This window comes from Lampetra fluviatilis, chromosome 9 (genome assembly GCF_964198595.1).
Source record: "Lampetra fluviatilis chromosome 9, kcLamFluv1.1, whole genome shotgun sequence".
Taxonomy (NCBI): domain Eukaryota; kingdom Metazoa; phylum Chordata; class Hyperoartia; order Petromyzontiformes; family Petromyzontidae; genus Lampetra; species Lampetra fluviatilis.
Genome location: NC_136283.1, coordinates 16,098,696 through 16,120,647, shown reverse-complemented (window position 1 = coordinate 16,120,647; position 21,952 = coordinate 16,098,696). Strand labels below are relative to the sequence as shown.

The following is a 21,952-nucleotide window of genomic DNA, read 5'->3' as shown; positions in this document are numbered from 1 at the left end:
CTGACAGTGATGGATCGTGTGGCAGCGCGTGGTGATTGATTATGTGCGCTGACACGAGAAGGGATCGTGGGGCAGCGTGTGATGATTGGTCGGCTAGGGTGGGTGCTCACATCGCGGTCCGCATAGGCTCCGTCTCCTTGGAGCGGAGGGCTATATAAGGCGGTGCGCGCGGGCGCTCGAGAGAAGTTGGTGACCAGTGAAGACGGAAGACGGAGGAGGAAGAGATAGGGCCCTGAGACACCTAGTCCCACTGTCCTTGTAAGGACCGGGGCCCTGTGTGGCTCAGAGGCGGGACCTTGGGACCCGGGGGCCGGACGTCCGTGTGAGGACCGGGTCGCGGGACCCAGTGGTCGTGATCCGTACCCAAGCTGGGGTGGGTCTAGAGGTTCCCTGGATGCTACGGGGCTGGAATGCCCGTGTGTGTGTAGCCGGGTGGAATGGGTAGCGTGAGCTGTAGTTACCACCCGTGTCGGGTGGAAAGTGTAGCGTGAGCTGTAGTTACCAACCGTGTCAGGTGGAACGTGTAGCGTGAGCTGTAGTTACCACCCGTGTCAGGTGGAACGTGTAGCGTGAGCTGTAGTGACAACACGTGCTATTGTGACAACCCAAGTGTGAATAAAGTGTGCTACCCGTCAAGTGGTTTCCCGCCGTAGTTTACTATACTTCAGGTGCACACGGGTGCGCAGCCCCCGCGGCCTGTTATGTCCGCAGTGGAGGTGCCTGAGGCTCCCGCGTGTCCGGAACCGGCTGATGGGGTTTTGAATTTGCCGCGTTCTGTATGAGTTCGCGAGCAATTGCTCGATGAGTCACTGGGGGCCTTGCGGGGTCGGGCCGCGAAGGAGAGGGGTGGGCCACTGTCCGATGGGACGCCGGGAGCTGCTCTCCGTGATGGCTTGTTGTTGTGGAGGGAAGGCTTGCACGATCGCTGGCGTCTTGTTGTGCCGTCGTCGTTGCGATATGAGTTGATTCGGACTCTGCACTCTGAGAAGTTGTTACATCTCGGGGTGCAGAAAACCTTGTTGACGTTACAGCGGGATTGTTTTTGGCACGGCATGACGACTGATGTCGTCCCACCAGTGCAGTCCATACAGGTGTCGCGGATTAACGAGTTGGTGGTGTTGGATATTTTGGGGCCCTTTCCGCCGTCCGCTCGGGGGAATACATTTTTATTGGTCGGGGTGGAATATCTTTCCCGCTGGCCGATGGCCTGGCCCTTGGCCGACCAGTCAGCGGCGTCTATCACGGAGGCCTTCCTGTTCGGATACGTAATGGACAAAGGGGCACCGGAGAGGTTGCTCATGGACCAAGGGCGAAATTTTTCTTCCAAATTGTTGAGCGACGTGTGCGCTGCACTGGGGACCAAGAAGGTTCGGACGTCTCCCTACCATCCGCAAACGAATGGGATGGTTGAACGGCTGAATCGGACCCTGTCGACCATGCTCTGTCAAACGGTTAGCGCAAAACAGGCTGATTGGGATTTGCATATCCCTGGGGTGCTCTCCGCATACCGGATGACGCCACATGCGTCGACGGGGTACTCACCGTTCTTTTTGATGTACGGCCGCGAGAACGTGCCGCCGGTGGAAGTGCAACTGGGCAAACGGGCGAAGGGTCCTGTCAAGCCTCTCCCTGAGTATATTCGGGACACCGTTCATCGCGTGGCAGAGGCGCGGGAGGCGGCCCGATTGGCTACGGCCAAGACCCAGGCCCGGAACGAACGTTGTGCACGGCGCTCGCATAGTGAGTCCCCCTGGCGGGTGGGGGACATGGCCTGGTTGCACTGCCCACAGGTACCGGTGGGGACCTCCCCTAAGTTGCACAAACCCTGGCAGGGGCCGGTTGTGCTTATTGAGGTTCCTAGTCCGCAGTCAGCACGTGTTCGGTTCGGATCGCGGCGCTGGTACGTTCATACGTCTCGATTGAAACCCTACGTGGCCCCGCGGGTGGAAGCGTCATCTCCTAATGTTGCCTTGCCGGTGTCTGTCGCGGCCGACGCGCCACTGACCTTGCCTGTTCAACCTGCAAGCGCGCCTGTCGTGCCTCCTGTAGACGGACCGGCTGTGATCCTGCCGGACACAGGGATTCCTGCACCGGGTGGGCCTACCACGGCGACGGGGACACTTGACCCCGCTGCCCTTCCAACCCCGCCACGGGTGCAGTTGCAGGAGGCCCCGATGACGGGCCTCTCTGGGGAACGAGACGCTGCGATTGACAAGCCTCCACCAGCGGCGGACGGTTCCGGTTCCGCCGCTCCTAAAACCCTGTCCAGATCACGGTCGGTGCGGGGACCGGACCCCGTGCAGGACGGGCCGGTGACCCGCACTCGTTCTAAGCCCCTTCCCTTTCGTTAATTGTTGTTGTTCTAATCTCCGTTGTGTCTTGTGAGTCCTGATTGTTATGTTTTGCTCGCATTATTATTGGTTTGTTGCAGCCGGGGACGGCTGGCTTTTTCATCAGGGGGGGGGGGTCATGTAATGCGAGCATAAACGGGGTGGTTGTTGGCCTCCGCGCCAATCACGCGGGCCGGAGCATTGGGGGGCGGAGCCGGGTCGACGGAGCGTGTGGGAGGAGCCACTGCTCATCTCGGCTCCAATGGGAGACGGGGGCAGTACGGGAAGGAGGAGTCAGGGTCACGTGATGGGAAGGATAGAGGGAGAGAGCCAGGAGAGATCGGGAGTTGGAACGGAGCGAGAAGAGGGGGAAGCCACGCTAGGCAGAGCGGGAGCAGCGGCGCCATCTGCCACGTGGTGTGCGGCGACGGGGCTAGAGGGGTGTGAGGACTAGCCGAGTGTGCGGGGCACACGTAGCTAGGAAGTGACTAGCGGAGTGTGCGGGGCACACGGAGCGAGCGGTGTGGCTGGCGCGTGTGCGGGGCACACGGAGAGAGAGAGCGGAGCGGCCATCAGCGAGTGCGGCCCACACGGAGCGTGTGCGGAGGGGTGCGGTACGAAGAACCTAATAAACGACACAACGGAGACCAAGAAAGCCTGACCAAGTCGTTTATTACACATTGAACTCTAATGACCTGGTTCCAGTGCGATGCAAGAATGGTTTATCGGGCATTACAGATTCTCGCTCTTGCCTCAGTAGCTCCATTGTGGATATACTCTGTTGAAGTGGGTAACGTCTTTGCCTAAGCCCTGGCCAGCTGGCACACCACGTAATATGTGCATTAAAACGAATCCACTGCTGGATAAGGGGCTTGCCACACCGTGCAGGCTGTGGGGCTCTCGGGGGTTATTTGAACCTCATGGCGGGACCCTGGGGTCCCGAATAAACTGAAGTCAAAAATTTTTTTTTTGGCGACTCCGTCCCACCGCGCACACAAACGCCACGACCCACCTGGCGCAGATCGTTCTGTTGTCACGTCATGTCCAAGGACGAATGCGCAGACGAAACACAACTTTGATTAGCGTATCGTGTCGAGTTCGTCGAGAGGAATAGATCGTCGTTATCATTTGCCTTCGACAGACGTAAAATGACGTCGCAACGTGGTTTATGCGAGAGAACCGGGGGCTTATGTGACCTCGGGTTCCCGCCACGAGGTTCATTTGAACGTTCTTCACCACGCCGCTCAGTGCGCGTTGAAGCCAGGGGAGACATAGACGTGGGGGCAAAGGAGTACAGTACAACGTTGTTGTTGTTGTTTTTCTTCTGCACTGCACATAACGTAGCACAACTCCACAGCCGCCTATGACAACCCGGGACGCGCTGTGTCCGCACGCCCAAGCGCTATCCAGGATCAGCCCTGTTCAGCGTCCGAGACGTGGACTTCTTTCGCACCGTACGTAACCACCGACCGTGCTAATCGGGAGGTGCGGGGTTGGTTTAGTCACAGGCTGGTCCATTCGTAGCTTCGCTGAATATATTTTGATTTGGTTCTTTCAAAAAAAGTCACGTAGGTAAAATGAAATAAATTAAATCACGACGTTTCGGGCGCATCACAAATGCCCGTCACGCAGATAGCAATCACGACGGAAATATCAATGATGCGGAGAACGATTCAAGGGTTTTACGGCAATACAGGCGGTCCTAATCTGCACTATTCATATGATTCATGATAATTTTCGTAAATAATCGATTAGGCGCACGACTTTTGTGATGCTCCCGACTCGGTGACCCCTTTACGACTAACGAATGACGTCATGTCGCGCCATGTACCTCGGTGCAGCCTCGCGACTGGTGACATGACGTCACCGGGTTCTTAGAGCGTCACGCACAAGCGTAGCGACGTCATCGCGGCGCAGAGCCGCAGACTCGATCGAAACGAGCAAATTGAAGGGACGCGGATTTACATTTGCCACGTCGCCCAATTATCCTTTAACGTCCATAAACACGGCACCTCGTGTGTTCTCGGCTCTCACTTCGACAACTCGATGCATTCCAGTAACTTTCGGCGCTTCATCCTGGCGGCGACACAAACGAGAACGTGATGCGTCGAAACGGCTGATTTGCATACGGAGGGCGCAGTGTGGTGAGTGGGTGATCGCAGAGGCCCATGTGGCAGGAGAGAGAGAGAAGAGAGGGGGGGAGGTAGCGTTCGACGTGAGTCTCGGGCCCTGTCCTTCTGTGGAGGTTCCTCAAAATCCCCGTCCCCTCGATGTTCGTGTCCGCGCCGTCGTAGGTAAGTCCTGGCGGTGGTCAGGTCGAGATTGTCCCCTGTGCGAGCCTCAGACGCCTCATCTCTCTCCTTGGCTGTCGTGTTTCTCTCGCTCTGTGTAGTTGATGTGCGCTGCACGCACGACGGTGGTGGACGGAGATGAGAGTCAACCACAGTACTGGCGGTTCATTGCCCCTCGGGGGTGTTGGACGTGGGGACGGGGGGTCCGTGGCGTGATTACCCTTAAATAACATTAACAATGTTGGCCTAGGAGTGGAGGTAATGGTGAGAGGGTTTGGGTGTTGCTGTTTGTGTCAGGGTTATGGCTGGGGTTCGTGTTGTGGCGAAATCCACGAATTCCAGTGATTGGATTCGTTACGATTAAAGCCAAATGATGTTCGGATTACGGTTAAGTTATTGGTATGGTCAAGCCTTTGATACTAGAGATGCAGTTAAGGTTAGTGCTGTGGGTAAAGGTAAGTTTTATACTCAAAGCCAGGTTACGTTCGCGTCTTGTTCAGGGATAGAATCAGGGCTAAGTATTGTATAAGATTCAAGTTATAGTTAGGGTTATTAGTACATATTTAGAGCTAGAGACAGTGGTAATGTTTGTGGTTACTAAAACCAGTAGGTCTGCTGCTGTTAGTGTTTGGTTAATGCCAGGTAATGGTTCGACTGAGGCTTAGGGTTGGTGGTGCGTCTGTAATACAGCCGTGATGTTAGAGCTGTGTGTCGTTTTATGCTCGTATGTAAACCCAATATTCGTGTGTATCCACGTGGGTCACATACGCACGCTTATACCGGTACGTGGGATTGTATACACCGCATCATTCAAGAACAGGCACGGCTTATACTGTACAGCAATATATATTCAGAATACAGGACATATACACTGCTACCAAACCACTCATGCACAAATGTATGCAGTAATTCTCACATTAACATGCTAATTTCTCACGTTAACATCACTAGCCCGGCCACTTCTTGATAACCCTTGAGCGACACCCATTTCACACCTTTTTAAAACAGTCTGCCTCAGCAGCAGGCCACGCTTTCCCACCTGATTATGGATGCTTGTGTTGCGCCCGAAACGTCGTGATTTATTTTATTTTATACCTACCGAAAGAACCAAAGAGTATGGATTCCTGCAGTCACGAAAGCTTGTATGCAGTAGTTTCTAAAGGGCATTGTTTAATGATCGTTGTACACGTGTTGGTACGTGTTTATCTGCACGTACAATAGCGCATGTAAGAATACCTGTGCAATGTGTTAGATGTGCAGTCGTTTTCATATCAATGCAGTCTGTGTGGGTCACATGGAGCGACAGCTGAGTTGGTAGCCACGTGTCTGGCTCACCTTGCAGAAACATCGTGCTGGGGCCGTGGTCAAACAACAAATATCTGCTGCTCAAATCGACTACCCAGTCTCCTATTTATTTTACAAAGTTGCCGAGCACAGGCTCAAAACGCCAAGCGGTCACCACAAAAACACAGACAGCGCCTGCCGAAAGTTGTCCTGGATAAAGAGTCAACGCTTGGGTTGAGCAGGGTTATTCCGAACTTGAGAAAAGAGACGATGGGGAGGAGGGAATTCGAAAATGAAACGGCGCGAGAGAAGAAGCGAAGAGAGAAGTGCTGTTGTGACTTCAGGTGGAGTGGTTGAACCGGCATTGCGGCTCTTAAAATGTAGATTTTTTTTTATTTTTACTGAATTCTAAAAACATTACCGAAAGAACCAAGAATATGAATCCCTGCAGTCACGAAAGCTTTAAATCGAAATGTATACAGCATTGTATGTAGAACTTATTTCGCACCGTGCGTATCCAACCGTACTAATACTCAAAATGCATATGTACTGCTACTGTAACACACGGGATATACTACCTAAATACTCATGAACACATTTAATCCAGTACTTTATAAAGTGCTTGTTCGATGGCCTCTGTGTACGGTGTTGATCTGTGTTTGAGACGAAACGGTGCCTGGTAGATCCGAGTCCTCAACATGGGTGGAGGAATATTACATCGGTGAAGTTAATGTGGCGGTATCTATCCATGGTAGTAGCGATATAAAAGTGATAAGTAGGTAGCTAACCACGAGTGAGCGAGTGAATTAATTAGTGCTGGATCATCGATAAATCTGACTGCTTTAGGGAATCAATGAAGTGTATCATTACAGTGAGTGAGACGGGAACTCAGTGCTCCGCACCAGATATGAAAACAGTATTCAGCCGAATTTTTGCTTTCTATTGCAGTAATGATTGTTTTCAACCAGCCAGTCACAGTACATTGTGGCAAGATGATCGGATCGTTGTGGTGCTTTGCAGAACGGGTGGTTAGATTGACGAGTTCTGTGCAAGTCGGGTAAACTAGACAATGTCTGCCTACTTACCCTACCCTGGAAAATTGTTGGTCTGGATGTAATCTTTAACTTGGTCATTAATTGTGCATTTGCGCATTATTCTGAGTGCTTTGCAAATATTTCTGCTGCTGTATTATCATGTTTTTGCCTGGTGTGTATGATGTATGAAATTCCAATGTTTACGTTTTATTTTACGTAACGCACTGCCTTTACTATCATCATAAAGATTCATTCAAAGGAACTGGCCAAGCATACCAATGAAAGTGTTGAGTCTAATTTGGGCCGTGTTTGATAATATATTGTTATGACATGGATTGTGAATGGTATACAGTATAAGACAGACCATCCCTTTTCGTTTTCTGTTCAATGTGCAGAGCGGCGCTATGAAGGTAGAATTGTCCAGGTTTTTTAATGAGCAAAACTGCACAAGACAAACACGTTATATACTTTTTCTCTGCAGCCATTTAAACTCAGAATCATATTTTTTATTTAGACTGGAAGAATCTGATGAACTATGAAGCTCCGTTTCACAAATGTCCAATAGGGGTGGATCAGCAAGTTAGCACAACAAACAATAGGAGTGCAAAATCAAGGAAAGGTATGCGAATCACGAAAAATAAAGTATAAAAGTATACATTTTGATTTAAAGCTTTCGTGACTGCAGGGATTCATATTCTTGGTTCTTTCGGTTTTATTATTTCCCTTCTACGTGACTTTACCGAAAGAACCAAGAATATAAAAGTATAGTTGTCTATGTTAATGAAACTCACTTTTTGCCCCGGCCACTTAATCATGTACCTTGTGCTGCTCATTTTGTGCAGAATGATCTTAACATTTGAATATGTGTGGGTGTTAAATATCCATCAGAGACAGGAGAATACGATTGTGCTGTGCCATAAACGGTGGACACACAGGCCATGTGAGACATCTCGTGAGCTGTGGTTGGCTAGAAAACATATACCGTGCAGTGTTTGAGAAACCATTTTGAGTGCTCCATGGTATGGACTATCTTGAGAATCTGCTCTTCAAGAGCACCCATTAACAAAGCGGTTGGGGCCTCCGTGTTTGATCTTGCCGGCATTGCATTGTCACTTCTGTTTATATCGTCCAAGGAAAGTACTGTCCCTGGCCCATGTTTGTGGTAAAGATCCCCCGTTTCAACGTTTGGACTTTTGGGACAAGGGCTGTTGGAAATTGCCTATTAACGCCAGTACTACACACGAGGGAGTGCTGTGGCCATCACCACTCCTAGCTGGCTTAGTTTCACCAGAGCTGATGTTTACACTTTTAACTAGGTACTTTTTTTGGGCTGAGTGGTCCTCAGGGAATCCCAAGACGAGTTCTGATGGCACTTGCCTTGGCTGGCTGCCATGGATGGGAATCAAACATCGGGTTGCTGGATCCGTTGTGCAGTGCAGTAACCACTGGACCACTGCCTCCCGCATCGCCCGTATATCCCCCTTAACAGAAGGCAGGCATGGTCACGTTACTAACGTTGGCTCTTTAAGAGCAATGTAACATTACATCAATTCCTTTATTGAAACGGATTCAAATGTTCGTGATACATCATACTGTGTGTAGAATAGGTTATAACTTTTGACGTTAATATATTTTAATGTCACGTTTAGGCTTTTGGAGCAAATACTAATGTACAAGTGAGGTTATAAAAGAAGGAATAGTACAAACGCGTAGATAAAGCATGACAAAAATGATAGATTTTTTACATGGAATCTCGGCATCGGTTTGTGACAATTCATTGAGTTGGTGGTGCTGAATCGACGCATGGCTACTGTTGATGCTGGCGTGGTCACTGAAGGGCACGCCGGCGTATTTTTGTTCAGTTTTCTGTGGTTTACCTCATCGAGGCTCGTCATTGTTGAGTACGTCGTCGGCTGTATCGCTTGTGATTTGTTTTTGATGCTCTGGTTTTGCAGGGGAGCCTTAAGGAATTTCCACTGAACCCCAAGAAGCCTCAGTGAACGATTGATTGTGGCGTCTGTGCCCTGCAGTAATGGGCTTCGTGTCTCGTGTTACAGCAAGACCCCCCCCCCCACACGGCCGCATTGCACCACTGTACCCCTGGCATTTCGGCATTTGCCGCAACCCGCCAGCCGGCGGCTTGCTGGGGCCCAGAAAATGCCTCACCCACTTTGCTGTGTGGGAATAATTTGCTGGGACAAACGTGGCAACTGTTTTCCCCGTTCAAAACAATAGCCGAAATGGGTAAATGGAGAGGTGGTTACCGCACGATAGTAGTGCTTTTGTCATCGAAACGCGTTGTTGTGCTTAAGTTTAACACAATCTGCATAGTTACATCAAACATCTTTGGATATTCAAACCCTGAAGTCGTACATTCAGTGGTCTTCCTTATCATTTTTAAATGATAACTGCACCGGTTTATAGCCTTTGAGAAGGCCCCATCTGGGCTGCGTTGAATTGAATTGAATCCTTGTTTTTTTATTTGATAAGAGCACAGTGCAGAGGTCCTTATGTGTAAACAGTACCATATTTGATCCTCTGTGTTTGGCTGGTGCCACGCAGTTACACACTGGAGGCCTGGTTAAGACCTGAGCGTGACGTGTGATAAACTCTGCATGTAAACACCCAGGCCCCCCCCGCTATGTTTTGTGTTCAAGCGATACCACACGGAAGAGGTGGCAGTGTGCTTTGCCGCTTTTTTTTTCAGTGATGGCCACTTTATGATGTGGTACCTAGACATTCATCAGACCTTTTAAGTGCTTATGCGGTAGTTTCGAGCTGTTGTTTGACTTTAAGTATGTTTTTTACACTAATTTGGTGGAAACAGATGCAAAGTTCTGCACTGGTTTGTGTTGTGTAAATGGTGAACATTGTGCAGTCCTTAGCACTCTGCCTTGAAACCCAAGTTTACATTAAGCATGGTGGTGTCCGTCACCAATCATGACTAACATTGCGGGATGTATTCACACCGTTAATGTATGCCTCGTAAAAGAGTGCTTTTGATGGTCTGCTCTTTTGGTGAAAATGTCAGTTTCGCTTCTGTAGTGTGCAGTCTTCGGGTAATTTGAAACTCAATGACAGTGTGAGGTCTTAAGTACCATTAATAACCCGTGTTGTCTTTACTACAGGTTAACGTTGCACAAAGAATTGCAAATCATAATTTTTTTGCAAGATATTTTATGTTTATGTAATTAAAATACTTCATCTGGAATATCCCTTGATATATAACATTTCGTTCACAAGGGTGTCAGTTGCCAAATACATAGCAAACACGTACTGACACTGATTCAATATTTTACATTTTATGGTACAACTATGTCAAATTTAGAAAGCTTCACCAGTTAAGATATATTTATTATAATATTGCAACAAAAGTGAGTGGATTAACAATCGCCTCTGAATTTTCACCTGTAAGGAAAGCCACTTCACATTCATGTGGAATGGGGTGCTAGCGTTGTGATAAGATTGGGGTCCTTTCCCATTGACTGTCCTAAGCAGTTAAGGCCCTCCATGAGGGTAAGGGGGGTAGTGGGGAGAGGGGGCTGTGGAGTAGTGGCACGGCGATAACAGCAGCACATTGCTCTTTACGCGGTAATTCTCTTGTGCTTGCCCATTACCAGTAGTAATAATTGGCTTCTCTCAGCGATGAGTCTCCAACGTGCAATTAATGCATCACTTAGGCACCAGGGGTTGCATTCTTGGTGGAGGAAAGCAGAACTTAGGCGCACACCTTCAGAAATGTTATTAAACCACAAAAGCAAATGAAGAAAATTTTTTCCTAATATTTGCATATTTAGTTGCAGAATATAGTACAGTATTTTTAATGTATATTCTTTGGGTCTTTCGGTAAAGTCACATAGATAGGTTCAAAGAAAAGAACAAAAAAATAACAAACTACGACGTTTTGATCACAACACAAGCGATCGTCATCAGGAGGAAAGAGGAAAGCTGCTAAATGCAGACTGTTTTATCGGGTGTAGTCCTAGGGTCATAAACGACGTGGGCCGGGCTAGTGACGTTAATGTGAGAGGTTGGCATGTTAATGGCAGATCGCTGAGCAGCAACGGCGAGCGAGGTGGCTGTGTTAGTGTGGGTAATTTAACCTGTTAATGTAAAATCAAAGAGCCGAAAATAACACCCCAACCTTTGGGAAAAAGCCATCTGAGGACCCAATCAAAACCATCACCTTGCCATACATAGCAGGGGTCACCAAAAATATCTCCAAAATCATGAGCAAACACAAGATCCAGGTTCGAGTTAACACAGTCCATAAAATTTGTGATCTGATCCCATTTGTGAAGGATGTGATCCCTGACATGCAATAACCCGGCGTCTACAAACTAAGCTGTGTCTGTGGCAGTAGTTACATTGGGGAAACTAAGCGACATGTCTCGGACCGTGTTCGTGAACATAAGGCAGATCTGAAACACGGTAGGACCAACACCTCGGCCGTGGCTGATAATTGTTTTAGTGCGGCTGGCTCACACGAAATTGATTTCTCTAAGACGAAGGTACGTTGCAACCCCACTGGCTATCAACAAAGATTTGTTCATGAAGCCATCCACATATACAGACAGACACAACTTCAATCGAGAAGATGGGTATAAACTGAGCAATCATTGGAAGGACGTTATCAACCAGTTTAAGTCATAACTGGCTGTGATGTTCACATCCTACCACCTTCCGATGTTAGTTGTTATTTTCGGCTCTTTGATTTTACATTAACAGGTTAAAATTTCCACACTAACACAGCCACCGAGCTCGCCGAGCTCGACGTTGCTGCTCTGCGAACTGCCATTAACATGCTAATTTTTCACATTAACATCACTAGCCCTGCCCACTTCGTGTATGACCCTTGGACTATACACCCTAAAACAGTCTGCATTCAACAGCTTTCCTCCTCTTTCCTCCTGTTGACGATCGCTTGTGTTGTGATCGAAACGTCGTAGTTTTTGTTCTTTTCTTTGAACCTATCTACGTGACTCTGCCGAAAGACCCAAAGAATATGAATTCCTGCAGTCACGAAAGCTTTAAGTCATTATTTTTAATCTGCTAATTATAGAATAACTGTCAAGTCACAGTCACCCTGTCCTACTGAGTTCCTTATGCCACACCAGCCATTGGTTTCGCAGCAGCGGTAAAAGAAAACACCTAATGGATTCCACATTAATCCAGTCTTGGTTCCTATAGAAATGCGATAAATATTGAGTATTTTTGCTGCCATGGTATAGAGCAGGGGTCGGCAACCTGCGGCTCCGGAGCCGCATGCGGCTCTTTTGAACCTTGACCGCGGCTCCGGGGCGGATGCTAGCGAGGGGAGGAGGCGCACTGTGACACCTGCTCTGGCGTTGCCGCTGCTGACAGGTCGCCGCTCAGCTCCACACTGCCCGCCCGGTGACAGGCAATAACGTTGCCGTTGCTTTGTCACATGTTTGGAAGAAGTAAAAACCTTCCTGGGCAGCAAAGAGCTCACCTTTGCTGAGCTGGAACAGCCAGAGTGGCTGGAAAAATTACATTTTATGGTAGACATGACAGCACATCTAAACACGCTAAATACAACCCTTCAGGGGAAAGGAGGCACAGCCCTGCACATGCTGGAGGTTTTGGCATTCGAGCGCAAGTTGACAGTGTTTGTCAAAGATTTACAGAGAGGTACACTGTCTCACTTTCCCTCTTTGAGAGAGTTCAAACAAAGTCATGATACGATAAATTTGGAATATTTCAAGTCTGCAATCACCACAATGCAAAGTTCGTTTGGGAAACGATTCTGTGAGTTCAGAGGAAAAAACGACATTATCCTTCCCTGTCACTCCCCTGGCGATCGATCCATCCCTATTGAATATGACTGCATTTGCAGGTGTAAGTCAACCTGATCTTGAGATGGAACTGGCCGATATAGCCGACAAAGATATATGGGTGTCCAAGTTCAAATGCTTGACCGCTACTCTTGAGGATGTTGCCCGTCAGAAGGCCATTCTGGCTCAGAATCATAAATGGAGTGATATTGAAAACCTTCCCAAACAGGACAAACTTGTATTCGAAACATGGAATGCCATCCCCAACACTTATATAAACATGAAAAAGTATGCATTTGGAGTCCTGTCGATCTTCGGCTCCACATATGTATGTGAGCAGGTCTTCTCCAACATGAACTATATTAAAAACAAACATCGATCACGCCTCACAGATGACAGCTTGCAAGCCTGTGTGAAAATGAAGGTGACGTCTTACAGCCCTGATGTGCAGACACTGTGCACTGAGGTTCAGGAGCAAAAATCCCATTAACCAGGTAATTTAGCTATTAATTTGCAAAAATATATTTTACATTGTTAAGTGAAAAAGTCCTTTTTTTATTCAGATTGACAGCTGACTGCACGATCCTGTATATAGCAATAAGGTAAGAAACAATATATGCAGTGTTATATTTGTTTTAATAGTTGCAATGGTTTTGCGGCTCCCAGTTTATTTTTTCCTTCGGAAACGGGTCCAAGTGGCTCTTTATGTCTTAAAGGTTGCAGACCCCTGGTATAGAGGAACCATTATTACGCATTTAAAGAACACAAATTGGACCCCATCTTTGATGGTGGACCCAGCGTCATATTCTTATGTTCTTTGTACGTTCTTTTAATGTTTTACCAAACCCTCTTGTTGCTATCTTCCTAAAAATGGTAGTTCAGAGGGTTAGATGATTTTGTGGAAGCATAATGATCTCGTCTTTACCTGTGGCCTTTGCATAATCATAGCCAATTTTGTAATTGTGCGCAAACAAACGTAGGCTTTGCCGTGAAAAATATATTCAATCTGCGACTTGAAATAAGATGTGCCGGAGTGTACGAGCGGTGTGTTTTTTTTCTTTGACTTCTTCCTGTTCTGTTTGGGTTCGATGTTTTCGAGGGGCCAGTGTGTATGAGGGAGTGGGGGGGGTGTCTGTAACTTTATCTGGCCAGATTCTATGGCCTAGACGTTTTGCTGGTTTTCTGTCTTGGCGCCTGCTTTGCTAAATCTGTGAGTAATTAGTAAGAAGCCCAAGTCATTTTGCTCAGCTGTGCTGGAATATGTGTGCAGTTAGAAACCAAGGTGTGCAGTTCTAAAGGGAAAATACAGCCCCATTTCCTTCTGACAGACTACGTACTTTTAATGCGTTTTGCTTAAATTGTAGGTAATTTTTTTTACAACTAGATTCGTTTACCAATTGTTAGCAAAGTAAAACAATCGCTTGGTTGCGCTAAGAATGGGCCAGCGGTTCGTTGCGTTGCGTATGTGCCGTTGTGAGGCTTTCGCTGGGTTTTCTTGATGTGTTCAGGATGCGTGTCGGCTGGCATGTCTTACACTAAATCAGACAGCACCCAACATGTTTAATATCAGCATCATTGTTTTTTCCACATTAATGGCAAAACACATATATACCGCCTGAAAGCGGAGTTTCAGTTTTTTTGTAATAGAGAAAATATTTTATTTTTTGGAGACAAATGCTCTTTGTAAAGAAACGATATCCATGGAATGCTTCGATAATGGCAGCTGTGGATCTGCTTGAAGGCTTTTGTTGGGAACAAAATGACCAAAGTCGTGTTTAAACATTTTAGTAAATCACTGAGTAATGTAACATAATAATTTCAAGGTGACATATTCATATGGTTAACCCTCATTAATAAAAAAAACGCAATAACAGAACATTGAGCATGAATGTTTGTGGAGAGTGACTTGTGAATCGGACATCATTTCCCCTTCATAAAATTAAACACACGTATGTTGACTTTTTAATTCATAACTGTAGTGGTTATTCTTCTATATGAAACCTCTACTCATACAGTACTATGGTTTTAATGAATAACTTTTACTACGATTATCTGTTAACAATTTCACAGGCCTTGGATATTTATTTTTGATGGTGTATTATATTCAATACTGTCTTCACATTACATTGCCCATAATGTACTACGTACGTAAACAATGTGTCTTCACGCCATCATTCTTATGAAACAACATTTGTAAAACTTCAGAAACCACGTCATGTGACCACTCCATGCACTTTAATTATTCCTCAGAGCAAGGCTGGATGTTGGTTTAATTATTAATGGACGTGTTCTGTTCAATTATTTATTCTACATGGTTTTTGTTACTCTCCCTCAGCTGAAGGTTTTAATTGACCTCTTTAGACTCTTATTGTTGTGTTTCAGTTTTATGCATTTGTCATCCACTAGCTTTGGGCACTTTTTCAAGAATGATTACGCGTGTATGTGGGGTGTGTGTGCCCTCCATTGTGGAAGTAACTGTTGTTTTTGTTGCTGGCTAACACACTGCCAAGGCTTCACTTTCCACCTTGTCCAGCTCCTCAGGTCGTGAAATTTACTCTCCATAACCAGGCGCTCGTTCGTTGACGTTGGGACTGCTTCATTTTTCAGACACTCCGAAATATGCGTTATGCACGCCACCGCCGTTATGTTACCGTTTTCCATAGCACCGCAGTGATTTGATTTTAAATACGTGTTTGCGTCAAGTTTTCCCTTCTTGATTCTTTGTTGTGGACACCAGGACGTATTATGGACATCTGCCGACATGGGCATGTGTGTGTGTGAAATGGCGGCTTTGCTTCCCGGCAGTTTCTCTCCCCCCCCACTCTTCCAGCCATCGTGACCTCACCGCTTGGGCGTGTGCACACACACACATATGTTTGCACTTTTTGGTGAATTTCACCGCCCCACTCACAAAACACCACGTTTATTTTCCCCCTTGCATGGGCCTGGGAGTTGAGAGGTGGGTGGGGGGTGGCAATGAAAAAGCCATCCTTGCGTTCAACACAAATTTCAAAATGATTAATGCACAGATAACGCAGCCCTTTTACCCCGTGCTTTTAAAACATTCCACCGTTGGGTACAGGAGACGTTTATATTTTTGGCCAGCATGTTTGGCTTTTGCTTTTTTTGGCTCTGATATTTAGGAAAAAAATGTTCACAAATATTTTTGTTTAATTACGTGTGGATAAGGCCATATTTGGTGTCTCTGGAGCTTGTGTGGTGTCAAGTTCACAGTTTCTATATCTTATTCTTGTGTGCACGCTGGGTTATGGGGTTTTGAACGTGATACGGTGACTAGTTGAACATCCTGTCCAGTGTTAATCATGACACTGCAATGCATCACACACTTTCGGATGCGCTTCTGTGGCCGTCTGGAATGAATAAGCCACTGGAGCTATGAACTTTAAAATCTAGATTGAAAACTCTTTTTTTTAACTGCTTGTGTTTAGTTTGTTGTCCTTCCACTGTACCTCTGATTAACATGTTTGGCTACGTACGGTGCGAAAGAAGTTTAACATACATATTATTTCTTATTTACCGTTTAAGAGTTTATATTCATTCCATCCTTGAGTAGCCAATTCCTGCATTTGTGTCTCCCAGAATTTTGGCTCGGTGAGCTTTCAGTGTTAGAGGCCGGACAGTCGCAAATAAGCGTTTGCGCTTCACGTTTGCCTGCATGTCGGTGAACGTGCTTGAATCACAACGCCGTCTCAGTCAACTCCCGTTAGCCAAGTGTGTGCTCCAGTTTTGTTTACCGTGACAATATAGAGAGACTGTATGAGGGAGAGAGGATAACAAACCGTTGTTGGCTATGCCCTCCTTTATGGAAAGAGGCATGAATTGGCCACGGTAATATAAAGTGGGTTTTGGCAGGGACACATTGATACAAGGGGATGATGGCCAATGGATATGGGTAGAACGATGCATTAATTAATTGGTCAATATAGATTCTTAAGCTCGCGATACTTGTATTAAATAACTTGAATGAAAATCAATGGTTTTTTTACGTGTATTTTGTACGTATTGGGTTCATGTGAATCCTATAGCCGCCAGAGCTTCTACCGTTCTTAGAACTGTTAAAAAAGTTGCTTCTGGATCGAATCATGACCCTGAATCACGACAATTAATCGAATTTATGTGGGAGGAACACAAATGGTTCCCACCCCAAACAAAGGGAGAGCATGACCACCACCACAGAGATATCAGTTCATGTGCATGAGCGAGATGTATTGTGGCACCGCAGGTACTATGGAGGGATAGAGTGACAGCATGGGGAAGCATTCATCCAGCAATAGATCGACCGTGGCTCACGATGGTGATGATGCTGTTTTGTTTGAAACTTTCCATGCATGGGGCGTTGGGCGGATGGGCTAAGAATGTACGGGGAGGGCGTTTGAAGAGTCTTCTGTTTGCATTCTCTGCGGGCCTATTTCTCTACGTTTTGCGGATTTGGTTGCCTACTGTTTAACACGTGGTCAATTGGGATGGAATGTTGGCTTAAGTAGTATTGCTAGGCACTTGTTAGAATTTCCTAAGCATCGCCAAAAATATGAAAAAAAAACAGTTATTGGTAATTTGATAGAGAAAGAAAAATATCAAGTTTGTAAACAGCTTATCCCCTGGGCCTTCCTAAGGCCCCATTTTAGCGTCTAAACATAGTTGTTGTGCCCCGAAAATACATTCTCTGTATAGTGAAGAGTGCAAAGACGCCAAAAGAGATGCGTGGAATTTGGAGCGTACGGTCGTGATGCAGTCAGGGTCTGCATGTATATTATGGTTTGTTGTTTTGTAGTTCCAGAGGATACAAAAAATGTCTATCCATGAATGAAATCCGATAGAGGTCTATCCAACAAAAGTATGCTGTTAAAATCCAGCGGAAGAGATTAATCGAATGCTATGCATGTAATTTACACGTTATTTCATCAATGAAAAACGGATTCTTATGCTCATGATGCATCTATTAAATCATGATTGTGTAAAATGAATTACATTTTAACGGTTTGCTGAAGTAAAATTGACGATAATGATTTCAACAAAACTGCAAAACAGAACAAAGGAGAAACAATACAAAGAAGATGCTCAAATGTAATAATATATTATTTGAACAAAGAACTTAGCTGGGTGGGAGAGGGAGTAGAATAACGTTGTTACATTGGTATTAAATACACAGCAGAAATGTGTGCACATCTATAGGTAATCCCTCTGACATGGCACCCATCGTTTTATCCTCGTCATCTGCACACGGGGAAACCCAGCGACAGCTGTCAAACTGCAGTGTTGGCATGCAGCTCGCCGTGAGAGAGCACCACAGGGATTGGTTTTGCTCGTTTTCTGCAGGGGTTACAGTGGTGGTTAGATGGGTTGCAGTGCTCTCGGTAACGGTGTCAAATTTTGGTTGAAGGTACGAACTCCAGACTTGCCGTCCGGTGGGGATCCTTGCAACAATCCCACACCTGTTTACGCACAAGACATCGGCGTGCCCCTGTCGGTTTGGCAGGCTTCCCTGTCGGCTTGGCAGGCTTCCCGGCCGCCTTGGCTGCAAACCGCGCCGTGCCGAGGGAGGGGAGCAGGGCGCATTGGGGGCGAGATGGGGGTGGGGGGAGTCATCGAGAGAGGCCGGGGAGTGCAGGGGAAGTTGTACAAGTCGAACCGGCGTTCCAAACGATAAACCGGGGCCTCATTCAGGATGTGCGGTCGTCTTCCGGTGCTTGACGGTTTCTCTCCCGAGTTTCCCCACAACAATCGCCGCGGGCCACTTTGTGGCTTATGGGTGCGCGGCATGGACCGCTCTCGTGATTCCTGCGTGCTGAGCTCTTGAGAATTATTCCATTGTTATTTTTCGTTATTTTCTTTGAACCTATCTACGTGACTTTACCGAAAGACCCAAAGAATATCAATTCCACGTCTTGGTCAGCAGATGAGCATTCAACTGCAGTTTCTCTTAAATGGTGAGTCTCAACATTACTGTTTTTTAGTACATCACTTCTTAACGGTACTTTATGGTAAAGAAAGAATAACAAAATGCTCATACAAATTACGGTGTCTGGACTCTGTGCAGAGGTGGATGATAGTGTGGTTATTGGAGTTTAAACAGTGGCCTCGCTTTCAGTGTAACAGACTTGAGTGTGCGCCAGTCTGAGGCTCTGCTTGGTTGGCCTGGGAATGGTTGTGCCGGCTGTGGTGTAGGGGTTACTTGGAGTTAGGAATCTGACAGTGCAACCTGCACCATCAATCAGATGGAGCTGTCAAGTAGGGCTTGAAGTGCCAGCGAACAGCTTTACAAATACAGTACATGTACGCTTCAGTTCTAATATAATAAAAAAATAGATATAAATACCTTATCATATATCCAGGACAGTCTCCAAACTCAAAATAATATTTCTGTACTGGTATGTTTGATGAATTCCATTCAAAGTATTTCATGTGTCGGAAGTAACCTAAATACCTGGAAATAAAATCCATATAGGTACCTAACAGTGCAATGATATCATCTTGGTGTACCCAGGCAGCCTCCCTTTGAAGTAATAACCAGGCTCAAACATGCTTCGCATTCGAGACCTTATGAGATCTGGCACATTCTGGTTGGTTTGGTCAAAGGCGATGAGGGTGGAGATGCTCGAGTCTCTATGGTAAAGTATGTCTTGATGTTGAACTTCTTTTGCACCGTATGTAGCCAACCATGCTCATCGAAGTTGTGCTGGTAGGACAACAAACTAAACACAAAAGCAGTTCTAAAGAAATTTGTTTTCAATCTAGATTTAAAAGTGCATAGGCATGCTAATAGCAGAAGGCAGAGTATTCCAGACGGCCACAGAAGTGCATCAAACGCGCGATGCAGTGGGCGTCTTTGTTCGATGTCCAGCCAAAAGCCGCTACGAGGATGACCAGAGTTCGCGTGATGGTTTCTGCTCCTTGAGGAGATCAGAGAGGTATTGTGGTTCATTTGTGGCAAGCACTTTGTAAGGAGTGCAGGCTTTTAATATATTTGTTCAGCAACTGGAAGCCAATGCAACCCGGCGAGCACTGGACGGACACGATCGGATCTTGCAGTACCCGTTACGACACGTGCCAACGAATGTTATACATGCTACATCTTGGTCATGTTTTTTCCAGACGTCCCTTCGAGTTGTGAGCTGCAATAATCGAACCTTGTCGATACTATGCTACTACACCACCATGTTGGCTATGTCACGACTTAATATTGTTCAAATGTGTCCTAGCGCCTTGATATGAAAATTGCAGGACCTGAATATATTTTGCACGTGGTGATGAAATGAAATAGTCTGGTCGAGTATGGTGGCAAGGCTATTTTAGATGAGTAGAAAACTGATTCCTGGAGTCTGTGACTGCCACACCTGATCCTCCCACAAATGTTTTCGCCTGAGCCCGAGTGCCAGCCAGCAGAACCTCCGAATTTTCCTGGATTAAGTAGCTGCTCGTTTCATGCAAAACACACCTGCACCGCTCACATGCAATCTTCCAGGTGACCGAGGCTCTTCATATCTAACTTTGACTTCATTGCGGTGTACAATTTTGTATCGTCAGCATATTGATGAAACTTGATGTCATGTGATGATATGAGACTGGTACTGTGATTATATAAATATTTAAGCAACTTATCAAAGTGAAGAGGCATTTTATTATCCTAGACAGGGGGCTGTCTCAGAAGTAACGGCTCCATTTTTGTTCAAACTTTCTATTGAAAGAATATATAGAATATTAGATATTTATGGGAATGGCATAATGTAGCTATATATATTTTTCGATGCACTTGCACAAACGCTTGGGCCACAGCTAGCAATCTATCATGGTAAATATAATCGGTATCGCACAACTATCTGTGAACAGTATCGTGTACAGCAGCGGCATTTTTAAAAGGTTCCCCATGTAGAACTACCTTCAGAGGGCTGCCAAATGTGGCAGCCCATCACAGTCCACCGAGACAGAAATGGCCTCTGATGTTCGCGATCTGGTATTGTCGCAATGCAGAAATTATGCCACATGAATGTGTGGACACATTGTCTAAATTATTTTCAAGTCTACTTCTGCATGTTTAACATTTAATGATTAAGCAATACAAGTGAATGACACAAAACACATGTTATTACATTTAGGATAATGCTTATATGTTGAGTGTAGTGATCCTCTGCTGAAAAAAGTGGTAGTAATTTTATCAACCCATAAGTGATGATGGGCTGAGTGAACCTCCAACCAGGATTTGAACTCGCAATCTTCCGACTGAGCCATTTGCTCTCCCTCTGAGCCACCTAGCCAGATGCTGTACAAACTATTTTACCTCTTACCGCATTACTGTTAATGTTAGATTGTATCATAAGGTCCTGTGTTTGGAAATATATAATTTTTCTTAACTGCAAGTTCACCTAGGTATGGACATTCTTTGCTGCATGCTCCACCACTGAGTATATCCGGCTCGTTATATTGAGGTCACGACCCCGGCAAGCCTCTTGTTATATTGGCCGCAGAGTCATAAATGACAGTTGTTGTGGAGCAATAGATTAACAATTGGTTCTTTCAAGACACTGATGCTGTGTATTTCCACATCCCCAACAGTGATAACATTGTTGAACCGAGCAAGTGTGTCATCACCTTAACCTTGCTTTATAATCAAGTGAAAGCCTATCGAGGCAAAGTATCTCCTTTTGAAGGGGAGAACTGAGCACATTTTCAAGTTACAGGCTAGAGGAACAGGGTGTACCCAAACAGGGATAAAAGTGTGTTTACAATACAATATCATAGCGTAAAATTAGCATTGGGAAACGTTAATCTCTCCAGGCTGAGCCAGTGGTGGAAATTCCACATTCCTATGGCGGTGACATTTCTCTCCATAAAACCACCGCTTGTTGCCCATCAAATGGTGAAGTCTCATTTTCACGATTCCAAATAAATGGCGAGTTTATAATAGCAACATATCTTGATTCTGTATCTATTTTGAATACTTTATTTTTGTTCAACATAGTTCCTCATTATGGGCTCGTTTGGGTCACACCATAATATATGAAATAAACAGCACTTGATCATAGTTTAGGTTTGTTTATAGCCACTCTGGCAGAGAGGGCCACATTTTAGTAACTCCATATGTGCCTAATCTGTTTCAAAGGCTCCCAGCGCCCCTTTGTACTCGTGAAAACACCATCAGTAGTGTGGGTTTACCTCTCTGCAGCCCGCCCGTTTTTACGCTCTGCTGGGCCTAATTACCC

The 21,952-nt window shown here is 46.0% G+C and overlaps 1 protein-coding gene across 4 annotated transcripts in view; it reads left to right on the top strand.

The window, feature by feature from the left end:
• Positions 1-4,244: 4,244 nt before the first annotated feature.
• Positions 4,245-21,952, top strand: part of LOC144934258 (bone morphogenetic protein receptor type-1B-like) — a 48,813-nt gene continuing 31,105 nt past the window's right edge. For 2 of the 4 annotated variants that reach the window (XM_078859936.1, XM_078859932.1), the window contains exon 1: positions 4,487-4,624. The gene's annotated coding sequence lies outside the window, so the exon portion shown is untranslated. The other 2 variants (XM_078859934.1, XM_078859935.1) reach the window with 2 other exon arrangements.